Source organism: Sciurus carolinensis, chromosome 11, assembly GCF_902686445.1.
Source record: "Sciurus carolinensis chromosome 11, mSciCar1.2, whole genome shotgun sequence".
Lineage (NCBI taxonomy): Eukaryota > Metazoa > Chordata > Mammalia > Rodentia > Sciuridae > Sciurus > Sciurus carolinensis.
Window position 1 is genome coordinate 60,644,235 of NC_062223.1, and position 26,197 is coordinate 60,670,431.

At 32.6% G+C, this 26,197-nt stretch overlaps 1 protein-coding gene across 18 annotated transcripts in view; it reads left to right on the forward strand.

The window, feature by feature from the left end:
- Positions 1-26,197, forward strand: part of Sox6 (SRY-box transcription factor 6) — a 556,749-nt gene that overhangs the window by 66,204 nt on the left and 464,348 nt on the right. For all 18 annotated transcript variants that reach the window (XM_047516550.1, XM_047516548.1, XM_047516547.1 and 15 more), the window contains exon 2: positions 23,508-23,578. The gene's annotated coding sequence lies outside the window, so the exon portion shown is untranslated. The remainder of the gene's footprint in view (positions 1-23,507; positions 23,579-26,197) is intronic.

Genomic DNA, 26,197 nt, shown 5'->3' on the forward strand with positions numbered 1-26,197 from the left:
GAAGGAAAATACAATTAATTTTTGAAGAAACAGGGAACAGGCCAATTTGACTGAAAGACTGGCTATGTTCAAAATGGTAAAGCTGCAAAGAAAATTGTTGCTAGATCCATGAAAACTTTTAATGGGATAGTGAAGATTGCAGGGTTTGTGATGTAGGATGCAGTGGGGTAAAGCAGATTTTTAGGCTAGTAGTAATATGATCACCTCAGTATTTAAGGAAGATTATGGATAGGGTGAGCAATGAAGTGACAGGAGAAGAAATTGGAGTAGAGGTATCAATTAGGCTGTTTAGAAGTTCAGATGAGAGGCAATACAGGGTTAGTCAAGGGTAGTGAGAGAGAATAGGAAACAGTTAAAAAATATGAGAATTATCTTGGAAATGACTTGAATAATTATAAACATTTTATTTGAAAATGAATTAGTAATAGATTGTTTTTCAGTCTTAAGATGCATTTTATAAATATAATTTAGAGGATTTGGTAACCAGTTATCTAGGAATAATTTTAATGTGCTATTTAAAACAATTCAGTCATAATGGTGATTATTTTCATTTTCCTTCATCTTTTTTGATGCCTGTGTATCTGATGTGGTCATGAGTTTAAGTCCTAGTATTGCAGGCATAATATATATGGTGTAAAATGTATAGGTTAAATATATAGGAGTATTGAAGCTGCGTTGTTGATATGTCTGACTCTTCCTAAATTCATGTGTGAATGTAAAAGCACTATTTTGCATGATTAGAACATAGAACTTATTTTCAAAGTATTTTAATTCTGTCATTATATCCAATTCTTACAATAACTTGGACACAATAAATGTTATTTATAATCTATTTTTTAAGTCTGAGGAATCTGAGAAACAGTAAGATTATGTGACATTTTAGAGGTTAGGCAGTTAGCTAGTAGCAGAGAAAAGAAGAGCGTGTACTTCTTTGGACTGTTAGTCACATTTATGTACTGATACTACTCTGCTTGTAGCAAAGTTTTCCTTTGGTCTTAGTTTTAGTAAAATAACTCTGCATTGATATCCCAGATAACTACTCTGCATTGATATCCCAGATAACTGCCTCTAATTCATTAAAAGAACACAACAGTATAGTAATAATATATTTCCTGACTTAAATTTTTTTTACTGATAGTTTGCAGTCTTATATCATTTAAACATTATTAAACATTTAATTAAACATTTAATGATGTTTACATTAAAAAATCTTATGTGCCTATAAGAATGTAAACTCTCATATTTGAGTCTCATCATTTTTTGTTTGTAGAACAAGAATTATGCCTTAATATCAACTGGCTTTTTGATTTTCTGTAGTGTTCTAGGGGTGTTCTTGTTGGAATCACAATTCTGGGTATTGCCTGACCTCAACTATATACTGTCTTTTCATAATAATTTCTAGGTTGTTTTAGGTTTGTGATTCTTTTTACTCTATCCAATACATGGATCTTTCCCCTTGTATTGTTGTTTTTTATACCCACTATTCCTCTCACTTGTGTTTATCTTAAAGTTCCATGATTTTAGTTTCTTTTTGTCATTTTCATTTTTGGTTATCTCTTTCTCCCGTGTGCCCATGCACATTTTCCTGGTCTGGAATAAAAAATGCTACCAGATGCCATCAGGATACCTCTGAGCATGAAGTTGTATAAGTGCTTTCTTTTTTTTTTTTTCTGACAATTTTTCCCTAACAAAGTAGTGTTTCCATTGAGTTTGTCTTTTAGTGTGTAGAATGTTTCTTTGCTTTCCTTAGGTTGTCTCATTGCTTCCTTCTTATGTGCTTCCTTTTCAGAGTGCATTGCTTTGAAGTACTGACTTACTTGGTACTGGCATTGAGACTATTGATTTTGCTTATAGTAACTCCAGAGTCGTCCTGTTTTTCTGGGTCCAGATTAGTCAGGCACTAAATGAAAAAGTACGGTTTCTGTTATTTTGTTATCTTCCTTATTCATAACCAGTACTTTAATTTACTTGAATTTGTACATTCAGGAGTAAGTGGTCTCTAAGACTCTTCACCGAAAGTTGTCAGATTTTCCTGGTTCATGGTGTCCCAGTATGTCATTAATTTTTCACAGTTACTCTGATCCAAAAGAAATACCTAGCATATCATTTTATTACATGGTTGGAATCAAGCAACTTAAATATTTATGTACTAATAATATAGCACTTTGAAAAATAATACAGATAAATTGAAAGCAAAAACACTACTTTAATTTTATTCTTCAATAATCACTAATACTAGTGCTGTGTATTCACTACTGGGCAGTGTGTACTTTTCAAATGCTAAAAATGAATTGGACATTGCTACCTCATATCCGTTCCACATTCATTTTAGCACACTTGCTTTTTATCATAGTATCCACTAAAAATACAGCTTCTGTAGACTATGATGTCATAGAAATGAATGTAGCATGATGTAATATTGAAATTCTGAACTAATTTGTGTTTGTAGTTTGCTGACTGATCAACAGATGTTGTGTATTCCTGTATTTCTCTTGGAAAGTTAACATATCCCACAGGGATTCTATGAGTTCTCTATTGTAAGTGGTGTGTTAAGGTTCCTTAGTACACAATTTAGAACTTACAACTTCTTATACTCTTCTCTCATCTTCTGTGATACCATGTTTTTCTGATGTATATCATTTATAAGGTGATAGTCACTTACTAAATTTTGGTTGACTTCCCTTGTTCTTAGGCAAATGTTTGGTTCACTGAAACTGGAGGAAAAAGAACATAAGTACAGTCTGCAGTTCAGAATTAAGACATTTTAAAGTACCATGCTTTGCTGAGTAATGTTTTGCCATGCTTGCTTCCCTCCTGAATGAATTCTGATGACTGTAACACACTCAGACCGCTTGTCTAAGACATAGTTCAAAACCTTAATCTCCTCCCTTTTGTTTTTAATGTGAGGAACACATCTTAGACATCTGCTCTAAGAAAAACAATTATAGAGAAATTATGATGTAGTGGTCTTATCCTGAGTGTTATTTTGCAATTTGGCTAGCTCCTGTGCTTTTAAGTTTTAGTAGCTTAATAGTCTTATTTCAAGGTAAACACTGTGAGGCAAATGTAGTTTCAAATTTTCTTATAATGGTTTGAGTCACCTTACTCTGATTCACCACTGCAAACTACCAAATTGGGAATAAGAATTCAGTGGGTAGATAACATCTGCTTTGGTAGCATTCTACTCACTGAATATACTATTTGCAGAATTCAGGTACTGCAATAAATAAATGAATAAGAACAGGTAAGCCCTGGGCATATAAAAATCTGCCTTAGAGAAACTTTTGATACATACGTTGCAATTCTGTTCTGACTTGGCAGAAATTTTTCTTGCTTAAAAAATTGGTTTAATCATCCCTGGAGTGTTAAGTGCTAAGTCAATATTTTGCTAATTATGCAGAAGGAGCACCAGATGGTTTCTAAGGATGACACTATGGGTGGGAGCACTGGCAACTGAAGCTATGGTAAACTTTGTAGCTCTGTAATTATTAGCATCCATAGCAACACGTCCATGTGCAATGAGACAGAGGAACAGATAAGTAAATAACATTTTTGTAAGTAAAAAATACAATGAGTTCCAAAGAAAGTATTTAGGTTACTTGTAAACTGCCATACTATAAGAATGTATCATTTAGAATGAACCTCTTCTATTATAACCATCAAAGAAAAGTGTTTATATATATTTCCTTGGAAACTTAATTTTTTCCACTTACTATACTATTCCCTTTTCCCTGACAATCATCTTAAATTGTATTTATTCAATACAATTGGATTCTTGACTAAGACAAAAATTCTGGGGAGTTTTTATTATATTTGCCTTCAGTTGACCTGCAAGACTGATTATTTTCTTTTCTCTAGCCCTCACCCTCTCCTGATCAGTTTAAGTCCATTGGAAAATAAAGAATAAAAATTAGTTGCTACACCAGAAATGTCTCTGTAACAAACTCTACAAATCTAAAGAAACTTGATTCCAGTTTCCAAGATGTAACGACATAAAACAACAATTATGACAACTTATAAATTCAGAATACTCTACCCTGCAAGTCATTTTATTGGAAGCAAAAGTCAGGATGCAAATAACCATAATTTATTATAAAAATACAGCTTATTTTAAAAATGAACTTGGATAAGTAAATTGATATACAATGAAATATTTCTTTTTATCAAGCGGGGTTAACTACAGTGTTCTTTGTTTTTAAAATGTGATGCAACTTTTTGTCTGGTTTGAATCTTTTGGTGTTACTATTTTAAAAAAAAATTTTAGTTGTAGATGGACATGATGCCTTTATTTCTTTATTTTTATGTGGTGGTGAGGGTTGAACCCAGTGTCTCATGCACGTGAGGCAAGCTGAGCTCTGCTGCTGAGCCCCATCCCCATCCCCTTTTTGGTGTTACTATTGCAATGAATATCCTTGTATAGTCGGTCCTCTTTGTGTTCTTGTACAAGAGGTATCTATAGGAAAAATTCCTAGAAATGGAATTGTTGGTTAAAAGTTATATGACAATTTAAATTTTAAGTAAATGTGATTAAATGTCCTTTCATAGTTGCTGTGTCAATTTCTACTCTTAACAGCAATATAAGAGAGCACCTGTTTCTCTATACCCTGGACCATACAGTGAAAATGGATATGTCTTTGTTTTAACTTATATTTTTATCATTTTTAAATTAGATTGTTTATCTTATATTTAAATGTCAGGCATTTAAACTTGTTTTTAACCTTCCTTATTATAGAATATAATACCCAAGTAGAAAGATGCACAAAACAGAAATTTTATTTTAAAGTGAATGTCTGTGTAAGCGTCACTGATGTTAAGAAATACAAAGTTTACAGCACCCAGAGGCCCCTCTTGTTCCTCTATCAACCATTATCCCTCTCCCTTCTCCAAAGGTAGTGGCTCCTACTTCTCTTTCATGTTAATTGTTTTGCTTTTCTTTTTAGTTTCACCCCCAGAGTATGCATACTTCAATAACAGGTTTAGTTTGTTTGTTTTCTATACTTTGCATAAATGGAAGTATACATTATATTTGTATGTATTTGAATCCTTTTATTCCATATTATTTTTGTGAGCTCCATTCTTGTTATTTTATGTCGTGGTAATTTGTTCATTTTCATTGTCATCTAATATTTCATTATAAAATTGTATCACAGTTTATCCATTCTGTTGTTTACAGACATTTCCACTTTGGGGCTAAAATGAATAATGTTGCCATAAGCCTTCTTGTATACTTGGTGTACAAGTGCATGCATGTTGGGTGAATCCTTAGAAGTAGAATTTCTGGATCATAGGATATGCTGCATTTTCCATATTAGATAATGTCAAAGTGCTTATACTTCCTCCAGCAGTGCATGAAGAGTCCTCTTGTTATATACTTTCTGTCATTATTTTTGTTACCAAGTCTATAGTTCTAGCATTCTGGCAAACATGATGTATCATCTCATTATGTTTTTAATTTGTAGTTCTCTAAATGTTAATGTAATTAAGGACACTTTTATTTTTATTGGACATTTAGAAATTGTCTTTTATGGATCCTTATTTATTTATTTATTTTTTGGCCAATTTTCCTATTTAATTGCTTTTCTTATATTTACTGATTTGTAGGAGTTCTTATTATTTTCTGGATGTAAACTAGTTTATGGTGTTAGTTTGGGTTCCAACAAAAGTAGAGTATAAGATAAGGACTAGGGTGAGGACTAGGACTATCTTTGGGGGAGATTATCCCAGGAAGTAGAAGTGAGGGAGTAGTGTACAGGCTGCGAAGAAGGAAGAGCCTTATGTTCACACTGCAGGCTTTGGGGACTTGATTCCTTTAGGAACTCTGAGAACAGTACAGAATTTCTGAAGGAGAGTCTGCAACTCTTATTCTGTAGTGTTTGAGTTTCCTCCAGGGACAATTACTCCCCCAACTTTCAAGCTGAACCTTGCTGGGTTAAACATATTTTCCATGCTTCCAGAGAAGGTTCTGAGCGGAAGGTGGCAGGAAGTCCAGTGGGTGAGTGCCTGAGATGAAATAATTGCAAGCTCCCCTGGGGACTGCCCATTGCAGCTCTGGCTAAAATCAGAATCAGTCCAAAGAGCCCTTAAGTAGGGGCACCAGTAGCATCCTTTGGTGTTGCAAATATCTTTCTCTACACTTTAAAGGTGTCTTTGCTCTCTTATGGTGGCTTTTGATGAAAGGAAGTAATCAATATTTATGTAATCAAATTTATCTACCATTTCTACTTTAGCTCATGTGTTTAATGTCCTGTTTAAGAAAGCTTTTCTTACTTTGAATTCATGAGGACATTTTTAACTATTTTTAGACAGTTTGTTTTTAAAGGTAATAAAAGGTATGGATAATTTCCCTAGAGGAAACCTGTTACTTTGAAAAATTTTGAGGTGTTCATGGAAGCTTCAATACATCTTTATTGGAAATCCTAGAACTTCATTGATGAAGTGAGATCTCATTATGATTTTAATTAGTAGTTCCCTACATATTAATAAAGTTAAGCACATTTCAGTGTTTATTAGTCATTTAGAAATTCTTTTATGATTCTCTAGCCATTGTTTTACTTTGCAAGTTTAGACCTATAACTGATTTTTGAATATGACCAAGGAGTTAAAAAAATTCCATATGGATGTCTAATAGACCCAGAATCATTTCCTGAAAAAATAAAAAACAAAAACTATGTCCTTTTTCACTGCTTGCTAGTACCAACTTTCTTGTAAATAAAATATACGTACCTACTTAACTTTTTCCTTTTTTTGTGCTCTGTATTCTCTTCCAAAGAGGTTTCTCCTCACTTTGTGTCAGTTTCTCCCTGTATTAATTATCATTGCTTTACAATAAGTCTTGCTAACTGGTATAGCAAGTCTGTTCTTTGTGTTCAAGATTTTCTTTGTTTTTCCTGGGTATTTGGATTTTTATATAAATTTTAAAATCAACTTGGAAAGTTATACACACATAATTGGAATTTTGACTAGAATAGCATTCTCTCTATAGATTAATTTCAAGAGATAGACTTCACAATTTTGAATCTTCCAGTTCATGACATAGATAGGCTTCCACTTATTAGATCTCTTGACTTATTCTCTAAAATCTTCTATCATTTATTACAATGAAGTTATGCATATTTTTCATTATGGATTTTACTTAGGTATTTGATATTTGTAATGACACATATAAATGAATTCTTTAAATGATATTTTTACAGTTTTTTTGCTTCATTTAAAATTTTTTAAATTTGTTCTAATTAATTATACATGACAGTAGAATGCATTTATACATTTTAATAGATCATATATAAATGGAGTGTAATTTCTCATTTTTCTGATTGTAGGATCACATTGGTCATGCAGTCATACGTGTATATGAGGTAATAACTGTTTCACTCTACTATCCTTCCTACCCCCATACCCCTCCTTTTCCTCCCTTCACTCCCCTCTACCTAATATAAAGTAACTCTATTCTTCCCTATCCACCCCCCCCCCCCCAACCATTGTGACTTAGCATCCACATATCAGAGAAAACATTTGGCCTTTGGTTTTTTGGGTTTGTCTTATTTCACTTAGTATATTTTTCAACTCCATCCATTTACCAGCAATCAGCATGATTCTTTAAAGCTGAGTAATATTCCATCATACATCACATTTTCTTTATCCATTCATCTATTGAAGGGCACTTGGGTTGCTTGCACAGTAAACTGTTAGAAACATTGATGTGGCAATGTCACTGTAGTATGCTGATTTTAAGTTCTTTGGATATAGACTGAGGAGTGGGATAACTGGGTCAAACAGTGGTTCCACTCCAGGTTGTCTGAGGAATCTATATACTGTTTTCCAAAATGATTGCACCAGTTTCCCTTCCCACCAGCAATGTATGAGTGTACATTTTCCCCCACATCCTTACCAACATTGATTGTTGCTTGTATTCTCGATAATTGCCATTCTGACTGGGGTGAGATAAAATCTTAGAGTAGTTTTGATTTGCATTTCTCTGATTGCTAAAGATGTTGAACATTTTTTCATATATTTGTTGATTGATTGTGTATCTTCTTCTGTGAAGTGTCTGTTCAGTTCCTTAGCCATTTATTGATGGGGTTATTTGTTTTTTGGTGTTAAGTTTTTGGGAATTCTTTATATATCATAGAGGTTAATGCTCTATCTGAGGTGCATGTGGTAAAGATTTTCTCCCATTCTGTAGGTTCTCTCTTCATGTTATTGATAGTTGCCTCTGCTGAGAAGAAGCTTTGTAGTTTGAATCCATCCCATTTATTGATTCTTGATTTTACGTCCTGTGCTTTAGAGCCTGGTTAAGGAATTCAGATCCTAGGCCAATGTGGTGAAGATTTGGGCCTACTTTTTTCTCAGTTAGGTATAGGGTCTGTGTTCTAGTGCCTAAATCTGATTCATTTTGAGTTGAGTTTCATGCATGGTGAGAGATAGGGGTTTAATTTCTTTTTGTTACATGTGGCTTTCCTGTTTTCCCAGCACCATTTGTTGAATAGGCTATCCTTTCTCCCATGAATGTTTTTGGCACCTTTGTCTAGTATGAGATAATGTATTTATGTGGGTTTGTCTCTGTGTCTTCTATTCTGTATCATTGGTCTACATGTCTGTTTTGGTGCCAATACCATGCCATTTTTGTTACTATGGCTCTGTAGTATAGTTTAAGGTCTGGTATTGTGATACCTCCTGCTTCATTGTTCTTGCTAAGGATTGCTTTGGCTATTCTGGGTCTCTTATTTTTCCAAATGAATTTCATGATGACTTTTTCTAGTTCTGTGAAGAATGTCATTGGAATTTTAATAGGAGTTGCATTAAATCTATATAATGCTTTTGGTAGTATGGCCATTTTGACAGTATTAATTCTTCCTACTGAAGTATGAGAGATCTTTCCATCTTCTAAGGTCTTCTTCAATTTCTTTCTGTAGTATTCTATAGCTTTTGTTGTAGAGGTTTTTCACCTTTCTTGTTAGATTGATTCCCCAGTATTTTTTTTTTTTTTGAGGCTATTGTGAGTGGGGTAGTTTTCCTAATTTCTTTTTCAGTAGATTCATTACTAATGTACAGGAATGCATTTGATTTGTGGATGTTGATATTATATCCTGCTACTTTGCTGTATTCATTTATGAGTTCTAGAAGTTTTCTGGTGGAATTTTTTGGATCTTCGAAATATAGATCATGTCATCAGTAAATAGTGATAGTTTGAGTTCTTCTTTTCCTATTCATATCCCTTTAACTTCTTTCATATAATTGCTCTGACTAGAGTTGCAAGGACTGTGTTAAATAGAAGTGGTGAAAGAGGGCATCCTTGTCTTGTTCCAGTTTTTAAAGGGAATGCTTTCAATTTTTTCTCCATTTAAAATTATGTTGGCCTTAGAGTTAGCATAGATTTTATACTGTTGAGGTATGTTCCTACTATCCCTAGTTTTTCTAGTGTTTTGAACTTGAAGGGGTGTTGTATTCTAATATTTGAGACAGATTTATTATGTGCATTTTGTAGATGAGGACCCAAAAGTTACTTATCAAGGGAAAAGTAGGTAATCTATTGCATTACATACCTTGAGAGAAATATTGCTGATTCAAGGAAAGTTAGGTAGTTCTTTTGGCTAAACTAAAACTGTATTATGCAAAATGTTGGATATATATCCAATGGGTATTTCTCCATGCTATCGCCTAGGATTCCAACTAAAATTTTTAACAACCATATAAAATTATTCCTTGAAAATGGGCTATATTTTAAACTTTTCCCTGATTTTGGGTATAGAACTCATATTGTCTCATCTCTTTTTTCTTCTGCATTTTAAATTTTAAAATTAATCATGTTCATGTCAGAACAGATTTTATGGATGGAAATATGGTGTGCCAGTTTCTACAACCTTTCTATGAAGGCATAATCATTTCTATTTTATTTTATTTTTTTATTTTTGGTGCCAGAGATTAAACCCAGGGGTGCTTTACCACATCCCCAGCCCCTTTTTATTTTTTATTTTGAGGCAGACTCTTGCTAAGTTACTAGAGTCTCACTAAGTTGCTGAAACTGGCTCTGAACTTGTGATCCTCCTGCCTCAGCCTCCCAAGCTGCTGGGATTACAGGCATGCATTACCTTGCCCGGCTCTATAATCATTTATGATATAAGTAGATAAATGTATAATATATAACACTTATATACATATATAAACACTGAATTTGTTTAATCAGGGTAAGTTTAGTCATTTACCCTCCCTATCATCAACCTATCAGTTTACTTTTTTCAGTGTCATTTTTGAGGTTATGATTTGATTTAAAACTCATTTTTCATTTGAATCTTAATCTTTACCCAACTTTTAATTATTTTAAAGTAAAACATCTTTTTCCTTTGACTTTGTAAGAAATGAATGCCAATGCATGTAAAATTCTTGGATAATATGGAGAGGATTAAAAGGGAATACAAAGGCCCTTATAATTTCAACACTCAATATAACCTTTTGTCCTTTTTCTCAATACTCTATGCTCTCAGCATTCAGTAATGTTTTGCTGAATATCCTTTTAATTTTCATATGCATATGTACTCATATGATAACTTATATTATGTTAACGGAACAGACCACACATTTGTTTCCTTAGCTCCCCCCCAGTAATTATGGATATTTTTCTTGTTGATAAATATGGATGAATATATGTCATAATTTAATGACTGCATTATCTTTATTTTCTGATTGAATCTTATTCCGATATTGATGAACCTTTGATGGTTTCCAGCCACTTATTATCAACAACATATCAATAAACATTTTTATATATGTCATTACCTACTTGTCCACGAATTTCCTTAGGATAAGATAGAACTTTTGTATCAAAGAACATGGATGTTTAACATCTGGATATGTTAGAATGAGAATCTTTTGCTTTTTATTTACACTCTTCCCATATTGTGTGAGATTTTGCCATCGGTGATCTCAAAAATGTCAGATTTGTCAAATTGTCTCCTAGAAAGTTTGGGCTGTATTACACTGTTCACGTAGTCTTGTTTTTCCTCTTACTCCTCCTTCTCCTCCTCCTCCTTGAGGCTTACTTATTAACAATACTTTAAATTTTTCTAAAATGTTATCTTGTGTTGAGATGTATTAACATTTTAAAGTTAATTGTGATATTGAATATATTTTTAGTTTCTTTTTCTCTTTTCTCATTTGTAAATATTCCATTTATCTCTGTTGCTAATGTTTTCTTATTGATTTGTTGGAGATCTTAATATTCTTCTCAGTCTTACTCTATTAAAATATGTGTTTTATATTTTAAACTTCAGGAATGGTCATAGTTTATACAGAAGTGTAAAATTTTAATTTTGTCATTCTTATTAACATTTCCTTATTTTAATATTATGCTTTGCTTAGAAGGATTGTTATTCAAGATTATACAAATAGTCACCTAGGTTTTCTGTCAGATTATTTATGTTTTTAGTTTTTGCATTAAAAAATCCATCTGGAATTGATTTTATTGTGAAATGTGAGGTAGGGGTTTTAATATTCTTTTTTTCTTAACATCTACCTATTCTCAGAACCTTTTATTGAACAGTTTGTCTTTCTCCACTGACTCGAAGGGTCACTTAAATCATATACTAAATTCTTCTATGAAGTGTCACCTTTTTCCAGAGTTTGTTGCCCATTAATCTGCAAATTTATTCCTGTGTCAGTAAAATACTATTCTAATTTTTGTACTTTTGTAATATTTACAGATTTTGGCCTAAATTTTACTTAGATTATTTTATTGTTGGAAAGGCATTTGTATATTTAGTCTTTGAAATCACTTCTAATTTGCTTATTTATGCATAAAATAACATCCTTGATTTTGGAATATTTTTCTTTAACTTTGTAAGTTTTCATATTGTATATGAAATACATGTGATCTTTTCTTTCTTTTTTTTTTTTAGAAGAAATACTGGGAACTGTAGTTATAGTTCAGTAGAACGCAAGGTCCTTGGTTCCATCCTGGAATCTACTCAGAAGATGCAGGAAGGCTTTGAATCATGGGCTGACCTGTGGGTTTGGCATAGTGTCTGTCCAGAGAATTTTGGTGGTTAAAAAGCAGGGTTCATATTCGTGGAAGGAAATAGCAAGATTAGAATCCCTTAAAAGAAGTTCTCTTAGCATGAGAACCAAGAAGCTTTGAAAGGGATAGGATCTGAAATATTAAGGAATGCTACTTAAATGAAACAGGGAAAGTGTACTAGATTTGAAACCAGAATTTGTGAATTTGAGTGATGACTCTGCTTTACTTTTGCAAATATTTAATCCCATTGAATTTCAGGGTTTTTGTTTACAAAATAGGAACAGTAATTATTCATAATTAATTGTGAGGATTTGGTGAGAAAATAAATATCAACCAAATAATATTTGGTCAATATAATTTGCTTAATAATAATTGTCTTCCTTTCTTAATGTGAATTCTGCAAAAACAGGGTTGAGTGGGGTGAGATTTAGGACTAGGACTTGAATACTGGAAAGTTCTATGCATTTCCTCCATCTCTTCACTTGTAAAAGGGCAGTAGTTTTTGTCCCAGTGCTGGCATTAGCACAGTAATGTTTGGAACTGAGAATTATGTAGTGTGTAGCAGGGTATTTTTCCTGTGTATCTCTGCATGAATGCACACATACACACACACACACACACACACACACACACACACACACACAGAGTTTCATCAGATCTCTTAGGGGTGGAGGAAGTCAGTAAAAGAAAGTGAAATTAGGAACATTCCCAGGACAGGAAAATAAGGAATTTGTATTTCGTTTGGGGTTTGGAGAGATGGGAAGGTGCTGGCACTGGACAAATGTATTTTGGAATCCAGGCATTTTAACCTGCTCCCATTTTACAAAGTTACCTGTGGTCAAGCAAGTAATTGCAAGAGTGAAGTAGTGAAACTGATATTTTGTGAGAAAACTGAATGCTGAAGATCCCATTTTACAGATGGAATAATTGGAAACATTTGTTTTCCTCTTGGAACAGACATAAGCTTAGTAATTGGAAACTTTGACTTATAATGAAAGTTGTGTCACCAATTTGTCACGTGGTTCTAAGTGAGTTCTGTTTCCGTTTCCTTGACTGTAAATTTGGGTACATCTCATTCCGTTACCCCTGATATTTTTCACTTAGAAAGTGAGGCAATCTCTGAGATAGACTAGGCCAAGTCTTTTCTGAATTTTAAAGTGAAATCTTCAAATTGTTATGAGGAACATATAGTAAAAGTTTTAGCAAGATCTCACCTATGATTCTCATTGTTTCTGTATTTTTGAGAGTGAGCAAAAGATATAATCAGAGCTCTTAAGGACTAACATAGTATCTAGATAAGCTCCTAGTTGGACTGTAGTGTTTGGTTGTTGAACATGATAATATGATAGCATTGCCCAGGACATAGTTTTAAGGTCTTGCTACTGTTAAGAAATTCTTCTTTAAAAAAATGGGTGACCATATCAGCCACTATGTCATCTGTTTAAGTTGTGACTTTGACAAATTTCGGCTGCCTCAGAAAAAAAGCAAAAAGAAAATGCATTTGTAGAAGGCATACCCCATTTAGGAAGCATTTTATATCTCTAATCCTCACAAAGATCTTGGGAGGAGAGTAATAATATCCCCATTTAAAAATATATATTTATTATTTTAGAAAATGATATTATATAATTTTATATTCTTTCTTCACCTAACATTTTATGCAAAGCTGTAATTATTGGTCTCTACTAGGCTATGAACTCTTTGAAATCACCAATTCCACTTCATCCATGTTTGCTTTTCCAGATCTTAAAACAGTGCCTGGTACAGAGCAAGCATTTGGTAAATGATGAGTAACTGATATACTCCAGGATTTAGGGCTCTTAGTTAATTAGCCCATAGTTACAAAATCTTTATTTTTCTCTTTTTTTAGGATTGCTCTTCTTTTAAATTTCTACCATGAATTGAGAAATGTTTAAAAAATATAAAGTGCCACACATATGCTATATTGCAAGTTCAGGCCATGTTGCCTTTCTGCATTCACATAAGTTGTTCCAGTCTGTATCCAGTTAATAATGCAGCTGTTATTTTTATAATTATCTAAGTACATATTTGTACAACAGGCGATGTCAACTCATCTAAGTTAGTTGGTATTATTTGCCTGATACTTTAAATTACAGAGCTCCATTACCAAAGTCATTATTTGTGGTTAAGAGGGAGTGGCACTGAGAGTGGCAAGAAGTTTCTTAACATTACGATCAAAATTGATCCTCGTTAGATGTCTTTAAATTTATCTTTGTTAAACTACCTAGAGTAAGTATGAATCACAGGCCTGTCTCATTTGTTTCTATCAGTGTACTCTATAATAAGCTGTAGACTGATAAAAAATGATGCATGAATTAAAAATCAGTATTTGCAAGATTTTGTTAAATGATTGGTTTTTAAATGTTCTGCCATTCTATTCCTCTGTTTGTGAACAGAATTCAGGGAGAAAAAACTGAGCAGAGAGAGGTATCTTTCCCTTTTTTTGAGGACGATAACACACTGCAATGTGAGACTGTTCTAACTACAATATTTATCTTACAATGAATTCAAATTGTCAGTTGCTGGGAATCTGGGATTGTGCTTTATTGTTCTGTATCCCCAGAGATCCCTATTCATGCCATGCATCCTGTGGACTCTCAGAAATGTTAATTGAATTTCTGGAGAATAGCTGGTGTCTTTATCTCAAATTAAAAAAAGAAAAAAAGCGTAAGACATAATCTTTAAGCTAAATTTTATGGCTAGTTTCTAATACTATCTTACATTTAAGAAAATATTTTATCTTTAAAACAAGAACTCCAAAATCATTGAAAATCCTTTCAGCAAGATAAAACATTTTATAGTTATGAAATTTTCATTTTTCCACTAATGTTCTCTTTTTGAGCCTATTCACATTTTGAGCCTTTTAGCTCAGAAGTTCTTGAAGTTTAGCATGTTGGGAATTACTGTGCTTAAAAATGGATTCCCAATCAGTGAATCTGGGTGGAGCCTAATAATCTTGGAAAAGTTTTAATTTTAATAAGCACCCTAGGTCGTTTTGATAATGGTAGTCTGAAGATTATGTTTTGATAATCACTTTTCTCTCCCATCCTGCTCACGTAAGACTCCCTTTTATTGTTAAGAGGTATCACATATGCCTGAATCAGGATACAAGAAAAAAAGAGATACTAAAAAACTCAGTAATGGGTGTTATTTCAAAGAAGTATATTTTGTTAAGAAAAGCAAGAGACATGAAGAAAGGATAAAAGAATACAAGCTTGCCAGGTGCCTTGGTATACATGCCTATAATCCCAGTGACTCAGAGGCTAAAACAGGATGATCACAAGTTTAAGGCCAGACTCAGCAATATAGTTAGGCCCTAAGCAACTCAGTGAGACCCTGTCTCAAAAAAAAAAAAAAAAAAAAAAAAAAATGTGTGTGTTTTGGGGAAATCTGGGGATATGGCTCAGTGGTAGATTGTCCCTTAGTTAAAGCCCCAGTATACTCCACCCCGAAGTACAAGCTTATTGAGTGAAAAATCATAAGTACATTCCAAAATGATTTTTGATACATTACCATTTTTTTGCTTCTTTTTTATTTATTTGTTTTTGTTTATTTATTTATTTATATTTTTATTGTAAACAAATGGGGTACATCTTGTTTCTCTGTTTGTACATGAAGTAGAGGCATACCATTTGTGTAATCATACATTTTACATAGGGTAATGGTGTTCGATTCATTCTGTTATTTTTTCCTTCCCTCCCACCCCTCTTTTCCCTCTATATAGTCCCTCCTTCCTCCATTCTTGCCTCCCTCCCACCCCCCATTATGTATCATCATCCACTTGTCAGCGAGATCATTCATCCTTTGATTTTTTGAGATTGGCTTATCTCACTTAGCATGATATTCTCCAATTTCATCCATTTGCCTGCAAATGCCATAATTTTATTATTCTTTATGGCTGAGTAATATTCAATTGTATATATATACCACAGTTTCTTTATCCATTCATCAATTGAAGGGCATCTAGGTTGCCATTTTTATTTGATCCTAGTCAAGTGGCCTTGCTGCTTTATGTTGTATTTTTGAAGTATATGGAATTTTTCTGTATTTAGGACCTTAAAATCCCAGAGTTTTGGGGAGTAACTCACATGGTGATTCTTTAAATAGTTTTTTAAGTTTGTGGTGTGTGTTTTGATCTTGGTTCATAGTGATAAGATGCCTTTGTACAATGCCTTTCAAAAATAAAAGATGTGCTTTCTAAATAGTCCTATTCATTTTTCATGTAGACACTATTTTTATGCTGACTATCCTTGTTCACAGAGAACTGCTCTTGAATTGTTACTTCAGGAGAACAATAAAGTATTGGCATGTTTGTAAAAACATGTCAAACTTAGGCAAGCATATTTCTGATTTATAATCCAGTCACACATGTTGGCAGAGGTGAAGTGGTGGGCTGAGGGAATGCAACATTAGTTGCTTTTCTACTGATCTAGAAATACCTTGCCCCTGACTATTTATAATCTATTAAAGTAGGCTTAAAATATGTTACATAAAGTATAAGGGTATACTTCCTAGTGAGTTTGGATAAAATAAACAATCGTAGATATTAGAATGGTAGTGACTTCAGAAGAGAAGTGGTATAGCAGTTCCTGCACATCAGTGTAAAGCCAGGCCAGCTATAAGTCACCTAGAGAGCTTTTAAAAAATGGAGACTCCTGGTCCACTCAAAGAGATTATGGCTTAGACGGTTTGGAGTGAGGATCACAAATTTGAATTTTATGAAAGCTTTCTAAATGAATTTATAATCAGCTAATGTTTGGTGCAAGTTTCAACTTGCAACTCAGTGTGAGGATTCTTTTTACCATCTTCTTGACAAAGAGATATCTAACTTACTTTTGATAACTACTTTGTGAACAAACTTATTCCATTGCTTTTAAAGATTTATCTTGGACTGAACTAAAATCTACCCCTTGTAATTTCCACCCACTAGTGTTGTTCTTTTGGAAAGAGGAAATAGGAACTAACTTTCAACCAGTTATTACCATATTACACCAGCTCTTGTAGATTTTGTTACCTCTTGGCTTGAAAATATTAAGCTAGTTAGTTTCCTCAGTTGAAAAATGGAGCAACAGAGTAGATGATCAGTTTTCTAATGTAGTCCTTGGACCCTGGGGGACCCCTGAGACCCTTTCAAAGGGTCTTCAAAGTCAAAATTATTTTTGTCATAATGCAAATTACTATTTGCCTTTTCTACTGTATTAACAACTGCACTAAAGATGCAATGCAATTGTAGGTAAAATTGTTGGCTCCTTAGCATAAATCAAGATACTGACGTCAGTGTATATTAGGACTCATTGAATTCTTTATCCTTATTACTCATGGGAAAAATGAACAAAAACCAACTTTGCTTAATATTATAGATGAAGCAGTGAAATGTATTAATTTTATGAATTCTTGAGTACATTTTTCATGCTCTAAATAGGAAGTATGTATAAAGCACTATGCTGTATATGTAGTATCATGGGTATCTTCCGGAAAATCACTTGAGTTGAAATAAACTAAGTTAGGTTAGTATTGTGCAGTTTTTACTTGAAAGAATGGCTAACACTATGGTTATGGCAGACAGTTTAAAAAATGAATAAAGTGAGCCTGCTCATTTTAAGAAAAGCAGCTGACTTTTTTGTCAATAAAATTCAAGCTTTCAAGGAAGAAGTAATGGTTTGGAAAACTTGTATTCACCACTATGAACTTGACATTTTCCTGTGTACTTAAAATCTTTTCTGGTGAGACTGGTGGTAATAGTAAAAAAATGTGATTAAAAATTTTTAAAAAATACATGTGCCAACATTTTGAAGATCTGCATAACTCGGTGAACCAGTTTTTTCTTTTCCCCCAAATGAACCAAGGTGTGATGTTAAAAGTCATGCATGGCTAAAAGATCCATTTAAAGGCTAGAGGATATTTAAAAAATAAAATAACAAAAAATTTATTGATATTTAGTTTTCACACGCTACGTTAACAATTAACCTTTTGGGAATGACTACTTGACAAATTTTGATGTAGCATTAAAGAAGAATAGCTACAGTAATCTGAAAAGGCTATTAAAACACTACCTCTTTCCAACTACATACCTGTGTGAAAATTGGTACCTGCCAAATACTCTACCAAACCAAAGTATTGCAACAGGTCAAATGCAATGGCATCCATGAGAATGTAGCTATTATGAAATAAAACCCAGGCACTTAAGAGTTTTGCAAAAATGTCAAAAAATTCGAGTCTTCTAATTTTGAAAATAGGCTTATATTTAATAAAATATGTAGTAAGTTTATTATTATTTTCAATGAATTAATAAAAATTTTCAGTTTTAGTTTTTAATATAATAAACATTGATAAATATAACACTAGCTCTTTGGGACTTTTTAAAATTTATTCTTTTTAGTTATACATGACAGTAGAGTCTATTTTGACATATTTATACAAACATGGAGTATCTCTTATTCTAATTAGGATCCCAGTCTTATGGATGTACACAATGTTGAGATTCACTGTGGTGTCTTTATATTAGTACATAGGAAAGTTATGTCAGATTCATTCCACTGTCTTTCCTATTCCTATCCCCCTCCTTTCACTTCATTTCCTTTTGTCTAATCTATTGTCTTTGGACTCATAATAAATTTTATAAGAATGTGAAGTAGTCCAGAGATCAAAGAGTTTGAGAGCCACTGGACTAGCTCTACAACCAACTTTAGAACATGCAATCTTTCTAATGTAACATGATTTCCATAAAGTTTCTTAGCAAATCTACTCAAAATTCTTTGTTAACCTTCTTTCTAAATTTTTTTCATCAATATTGAAATATTATTGAAGATGTAAATTGATCAGCATAGAATACATGAATAGGCAACTATGAGTTGACTTCATTAATAACTATCTTTGGAGATCTTTAAGATTAGAAGAAATTGCTGTTTCTTTGAGAAAAATAAGTTATTCTAAGAAAATAAAGTGTTGAACCAGGTAGCATCTTAAATTCTCTTCCTTGACCTTGGAAATAACTCTTTTGCCTTAGGGGTACAAATACCAATAAGTAAATGCTTATTTTCTATTCACTATTGTGGTGTCCTTAGTTTTTAGAAATTGCATTTTAAAAAATTTTGGCATTAGCTTAGTATCAATTCTTTTGAAATCTACATTTCACATTTTATTTTTTATATATCTAAATTCTGCATTATTTATATCATTACTAAGGACAAAAGTAAAGGTAAGCATTATGGAGTTGAAGACACATGGTAAACGTTTAGCCTTCTAAAGGTATAAAGAAAAAAGTGATAACAGTAATAAAGAGGTTCCTTTTTTGTGTGTGAGGGAAAGGGGGACATAGCAATACTTTTATGCAAAATCACATTTCCAGGAAAATTCATTTGACTGTGCATACAGGATAATTTTTAATGTCCCTTAATTTTAATTTTGATGAAAAGACCAGGCATTGATATTTCCCCCAAAAGTTAGTTGAAAAAATAAATGCTTTGAAGGCAATTATTTTAACTCAGCGGTTTGTTATTTTAACTCAGTGGCTTAATGTTACTATTAAGTTAGTGAACCAATACATTAAAGAGTTATTTAATTCTTGATGAGTTTTAAACATACAAGGGTATAATTTAAGTAAATGTAGACAAAATTTAGCTACATACGGTTTTAGAAGCACATTAGTACTTTAAATAGTACCTTAGAATCATTGGCTATCAGGGTTGGAAGGTCATTTAATGAAACCTCTCATCTGATCCTTAAACCTTCTTGCTAAAGCAAATAATAGAAGAAAAGGGGAGAGAAATAAAGCAAATAATAATAAAAAAGAGATGGGCGTAACTTAGAGACAGTTTTAAGCAGGATTAATAATTTAGCTTGAAAGCTTTTAAAGTCTAATTATAGGGAGGAGGTGGCAATGTTTTATTTGCTGTTTACCTTTGATCTCTTAGCTCTTTTTTGGTAGAGTTTTACATGCTTTTGTGAAAATGTTTAGGATTTTTAAATTTGATTTCTAGATACTCGTTTGAAGTTACCCTGTAAATCTGAGGATTAAAAAAAAAAAAAAACTAATGTTATTATTTGGCTCTTGCTCTCAGACTAATATTAAGCTGCCCTAGATCTGATTTCTTTTGAATGTATGAATGGTATACTAAATTTTAGGAATAGCTTGATTCTTTTGGGATGCTAGACACGATTCATATAGAAAGACTAAATAATGCTAACCAATAAATAACTAACCAATAAATAAGGAAGTAAAAATAAACTTGGAACTCACTATCTAATGTTAACATTTTTATGCAATTATGCTTTTTGATTTCTGCATATATACACATATATTTGATTTTCTATAAATTGATTCTTACTGTTCATGTTGTATTTTTTAATTCAGAAATATAGTTTCACCATCTTTTTATGTCAATATAGATTCATATTGTGATTTTTTTAAATAGTTACAGAGTAGTGTTATGTTTATGTGCCATAATTTACTTACCTATCAGGTTGTTTTCAATTTTTGACTCTTATAAAATGCTATAATAAACGTATATATTATATGTGTTATATCTTTTAACATTTTTGTAATTAGTTCCTTTGTTAAATTTCCAAAGAAGTTGTGTGTGACTGGGCATCATAACATATACCTGTAATCCCAGCTATTTGGGAGGCTGAGGCAGGAGGAGTCTAAAGTCAAGGCCAGCCTGGGCAAGATAATGAGACCCCTGTCGCAAAATAAAATAAGATCTGAAGATGCAGCTCAGTGGTAGCGCGCTTACCTAATATGCATAAGGCACTGGGTTTGACTCCTAGCATCACACACTCAAGTATGCACACATACACACACAAATGTTGTACCCTGTTTACAATCCCATCTCTGATACATGAAAGCTCTTATTTTTCCATACCCTTACATCCATTTTTTTTTTTTTTTTGGTGCTGGGGATTGAACCCAGGGCCTTGTGCATGCAAGGCAAGCACTCTACCAACTGAGCTATATCCCTAGCCCACATCCATTTTTTAATGAAATATTTTGCTGATATTGTAGGTAAAATGTTTTATTACATTTCTTTGATTTTTGAGAGATGTTAATATTTTATTAATATTTTAATGTTATTTAACATTTATATTGTACATTTCTTTAATAGATTATGCATTTTATGTTCAAGTGTTTGTAGCAATGCAATTTTTAAAATTTAGTAAATTAAGGATGTATAAAAGATTTAACAACTTAATAGTGTTGAGCCTGTCACCACTGATGATTAGATATAAAGTCTATAGCACATGTTGGGTCATTGAAATTCTTGAGTGGAAGAGATCTTGTTTTTAAACTTAAACTTTCTGTGTTCTTATAGTTCAGTGCAATTCCTAACCCATGATCACTATTTGCTGATTGAATGAATGAACAAATAGAGGTTTGGAACAAATCTGTGGGTGATTGGTTGTTCCCTTTTACTAAACAGATTGTAATTTTCCAGAACAGATGGTGATATGCTCTGGCATTTCTTTCTGTATCTTCTCACTTTTGTGCTGCCCTCAGGACAAAGTGACCACTTTTATTTTTGGAAATGTCTTCTTTAGGATAAACTCTTCTTAAAAAATGACTTAAGTTTTGTGTGTACTAATTCTTAACTCTCTCTGTCACAAAATAGTGTTTATGTCTAAGTTTTCAGTTTGAGGAAGTATGCATTAAGGTAATTTTTCCTTTATAATAATAAGCTCTGTGACCTTAGGCATTTATTCTCTTTTAATTGTTTGTTCTAATGTGCCAGTCATCAGTTGATAATATAATTCAGAGTTGCTTTAAATTCTATAGCTGGATTACATTGATATACATATGAAATATATTGACTTTGTTTTGGTATACATTAGACTATCATTTGCACTGATATGATGTCTGGAATCTGAACTGCTCCAAGGTCAAAAATATTTTCAGAATTATAGGTCTTAACTCCTGAAGAGTCCAGTGGTTGAAAAAATTAGATCTATGTTAGCCGTTATATTCTTTACTAACTTTGGATAGTTTACATAGTATGTCCAGGTAGGGTTGTATGGTGTCCCAGATAGAATTATTCTCCTGGATTCCCAAACATCAGAAAGTTATGAAGAAAAGGGTATAGTAACAAAAATTAATGATAGAACTATCTTTCCTTGGCTAGACTCTATTATATTTCCTGTACATGTGGGAATAGACCTTACAGAATTGCTGGAAACTGGTGAAATTGGAGTGGAGAAGGTCTAGGGGGTACCATTTTCTACCAAAAAAAAAAAAAAAAAAAAGTCAAGGGAAGAAACCTAATGGAATTAACTGCTGATACTTAAAGCTGTCCAAATGTCCAGACCTTATTATCTATCAATTGTTAATGGAAAATAAAATAAATTATCTTGGTCACTTAGTAAAAGCATATTTTAGGGACTGAGGACGGTCTGAATTAGATCTTTGTTTCATATCCCAGCTTAATTTCAGATGCCAGTACTTAATCTATTAAGGCCATTTGTGCTATAATTGCAAAGTTGGGCATAGTTGTTCCTACAAATATTGATCAAGATATATTTTTTTTTGCCCAGGATGAATTTTATTTAAACCTAGTTAGCTGTAACTAACCTAGATATTTACTGGCTATATTTTGAAAACACAGATTCAATCAAACCAATCCCTAGAGCCTAGGAAAGTTTCTGACCTAAATTAAGAACTCAAGTTCCATTATTATTTTCATTTGAACTCTACTCATAGCCATCCTCACATTCTGGAAGGAATACAGCCTTTGCAACAAAGTTTCTTTGTTTTCATGGAACTAAAAATGTGCTGTATTTAGACCAAACAATAAAAATAAACTACTGAATTACCTTCTAATGCACAGGGGTTGTGGAGAGAGGGAATCATAGATATTTAGAGGCATAAAGTGACTCATTGTGCTAGTTAAAATTTTTTATAAGGCTAGCTCCATGTGTTTGAATTGCATCTGTTACTCCTTCAGCCAAAACTAAAGTGTATGCAAACAAAAGAATTTTGGATTGAATTGTGGCTTATACAGGATGCATTTTGTATAGCTGAGCTATAAATAATGGGCTCCGCACCTCAGACACAACAAAAACTGCTTCCTTTTTTCCCATTCTACCTATAAGGTATTCCAGTTAAACACATTCAAGATATTCTCTATGAAACTAATTCATTTTAACTTGCTGAGATAAATTAACTTGTTTTTCAAAAGTAACTTGTCTTACTCTCTCCTTTAAAAATCTCCTTTTTTTAAGAACCTAGTTATACTTTTAAACATCTACTTTTTTACTGACATTTTTTTAAAAAGCCATAATGGATGGAAGTATTCTTAGATGTAGGATAATGAAATTATTGTTCCTTTTGGCATTATCATCTTTGAAAAAGTTGTTAGAGTAGATGAGGACAACTGCCTGTATTAAAAATTGTATGATTTATTGCCAAAATGTATACTTATTTAATAAAGCATATAAATGCAGTTTAGTTGTCCTTTTTGATTTCATTTTGTGTCTAATTTTCCAGGTCACTTTCATGAATTCAAAGGCAATTTACCAGTGATTTCTGGGTGCTGGGGCTGATTTTTGTGCATAATTGTAAGTATTGATTTATTTATTACTGTACTCATTATGTAGTGAAACAGTTACAGTGTATAAACAAATCCTTTGTGTGTGAATTTTTATTAGTTTTTTGATACTTGTCACAAAGTGTTATTTGTATTATTGTGTTATTACTTTTTTTTAAATAAGAGGACTATAGAAAAAAATGTATCAGCTGATGAAAAAGACTGTTGTGACTTCCAGTGAAAAAACACAATTCAGGGCCCATTATAAAGAGACTAAAGAATAAACATCTTACTTTCTTGGAATGAGACTCAATTGGAGGAATGAGTTACCTTAAAGATGCTAGTCTATATACACATGAATAATTTACCCTGATAACTTCTTACATGTTCTGGTTATCTGGACTTGAAAAGTATTGTGTGCTTGTGCTCAGAGAAAAGATGTGAGATGGTATGGAATTCTAAGTGCTGTCAGCACATGAGGAGATTATGTACTAAGGACCCAAACACTCATTTGGTGAATGTGTAATATACATCAAAATGGTGGTATTCCTGTCTTTTCTCCCATCCCCCAAATACCATTATATTTTAAATGGTAATTTGGTAAACAAAGGTAACTTTTCTCAGGAAAGAAGATAAATTTAAGAAACAAAAAAGACATGAACTTTAAACATCTGTTAAAGCACTTTAATCAATATATATTTATTGTATAGAAGTAGTTGAGATAATATAAACAGATTTAAAAATGACTTTCTGGGGCTGGGGATACAGCACAGTGGTAGAACACAGGCCCTGGGTTCAATCCCCAGCATTGCCACTGTGCGCGCGCACACACACACCCACACACACACACAAACCAAGAAGACCCACAGTTAAGTAGCTTGGGCTGAAAACATATTCATATCTGTGCATTGTTATAAACTATTGGCATTTAAGGGGCTCTTTTACATTTCATAACAGCAAAAACACTGAATATACTTTCAGGGAAGTATCTGAAAAAAGTAATCTTTTAAGTTGGAGTTTAAGTGATTCAGTATTTACCTAGAAAGCAGTGAAAATTTGTTTAAAATCAGTTTTACCTTTCCTTTAGTGGTAGTATTGATTGGTTCAAGCAGTTTGGATCAACTTTTAAAAAAGTAGATGGGCATGTTTAAAATATTTTAATAAATTTTGTATATTTTTAATGCTTTAAGTATAGTTATTTTTATGAAACTGCGTTGATTTACATTTTATTATTTGAAGACTTAATTCTTGCTTAAAATGAAATTTTATAAACTGCATGGTTCATTTGGGTTAACTATAAACTTTTAATTTGTGCAAAGTATAATGGTGAGGATTAGGAGGAAAAGAAGATGGAGAAAGAAATGTATTGTATCTTTTTAAGGGCTCTTGATGAAGACAGGATTCTAAGGAGCTGAGTTTATCCTATTAGAAATCTGAATGAAGGGAAATAATTTTGAGCTGTCCAAATCTTATCTTAGTTGCTTTGTTCTCTTTTTTACTTCCTTTCTCTTTTCTTTCTTATCTTTGAAGTCATTCTCATTCTAGTAAAATTTTAGGATGATTAAAATTTTTAAAGTGACAAATACAATTACTGTCACATCAACCAAGGAGAACTTCCTTAATATATAATTTACAATTCTCATCACCTAAAGATTTTGTATCCTAAATTCTTCACTTCTTTCCCTGCACCAAAGACACATATAGGCTAGCTTTGAATGGAGGAGAACCAATTAGTTGAAAATTTTCTTGTGATTTAACAAATGGAGAGGTTAAAATTAGAGGGGGCACTGTTGATACAGTTTTCATATGTTATTTTTGGAGTTTAACTTTAAAAACAAAAACTTTTAGTTAGATTTTGTCTGATTACTGAGGCAGAAGTCATGGTAGTCAAACAGGCCTAAAATAATTATTTTCTTGTCTTGAAGATTTCCATATACTAGAGTAGAGTATGAACTTTGCTGTTCCTTGGGTTAGCAATCTCTAGCTTTGTTAGGACCATCTCCTGACTGATCTCACAACTGCAGAACCTTCTTATTAAAGAGATGGGGCAGGATACTATGACTAAGATAAGTGAGATGAAACTAACATGGCATTAAGAATTTTTGAGTTTCTGTTTCTTTCCATTATTATGGAAACTATTCATCACTTACACTGGATGATAAAGCAGCTCAAACAAAAGAAATATTAATCTAGTTAGGCTTAAGAACAAGTAAATGAGTTGCTTTTATGAACTTTAATTTCCATGTCTTGCAACTGCATATTTGCTACATGATCTAAGGCAGAAAGTTATACCTCGTGGTCATGGGGAGGTTTCTTAGTAAGGTATCAGAAGCTAGTTTATGAGATAAGGAAAGTGGGATATTGTTTTGCACATCCATAATGAATAGGTCACATCAAGAGTGTGAGAACCGATTGGAATCTTACCTAGTCACATCTACTACCCAGGTCAAAAGAGGAAAACACTGTAAAGGAAAATGACTTATCTCTTCAAAAACTACAATATTTCCAGTGTTTTTAAGAAATTAAGCACCTGTCTCTTTTCCCAAAGTAGGCATTGTGTAAGAAGGCCTTATTTTGCATGTCAGTAACTCACATTTAATTTTTTAACTCTAATGAAAAAATAATTAGGTAACTCCAACTTTTCAATTTT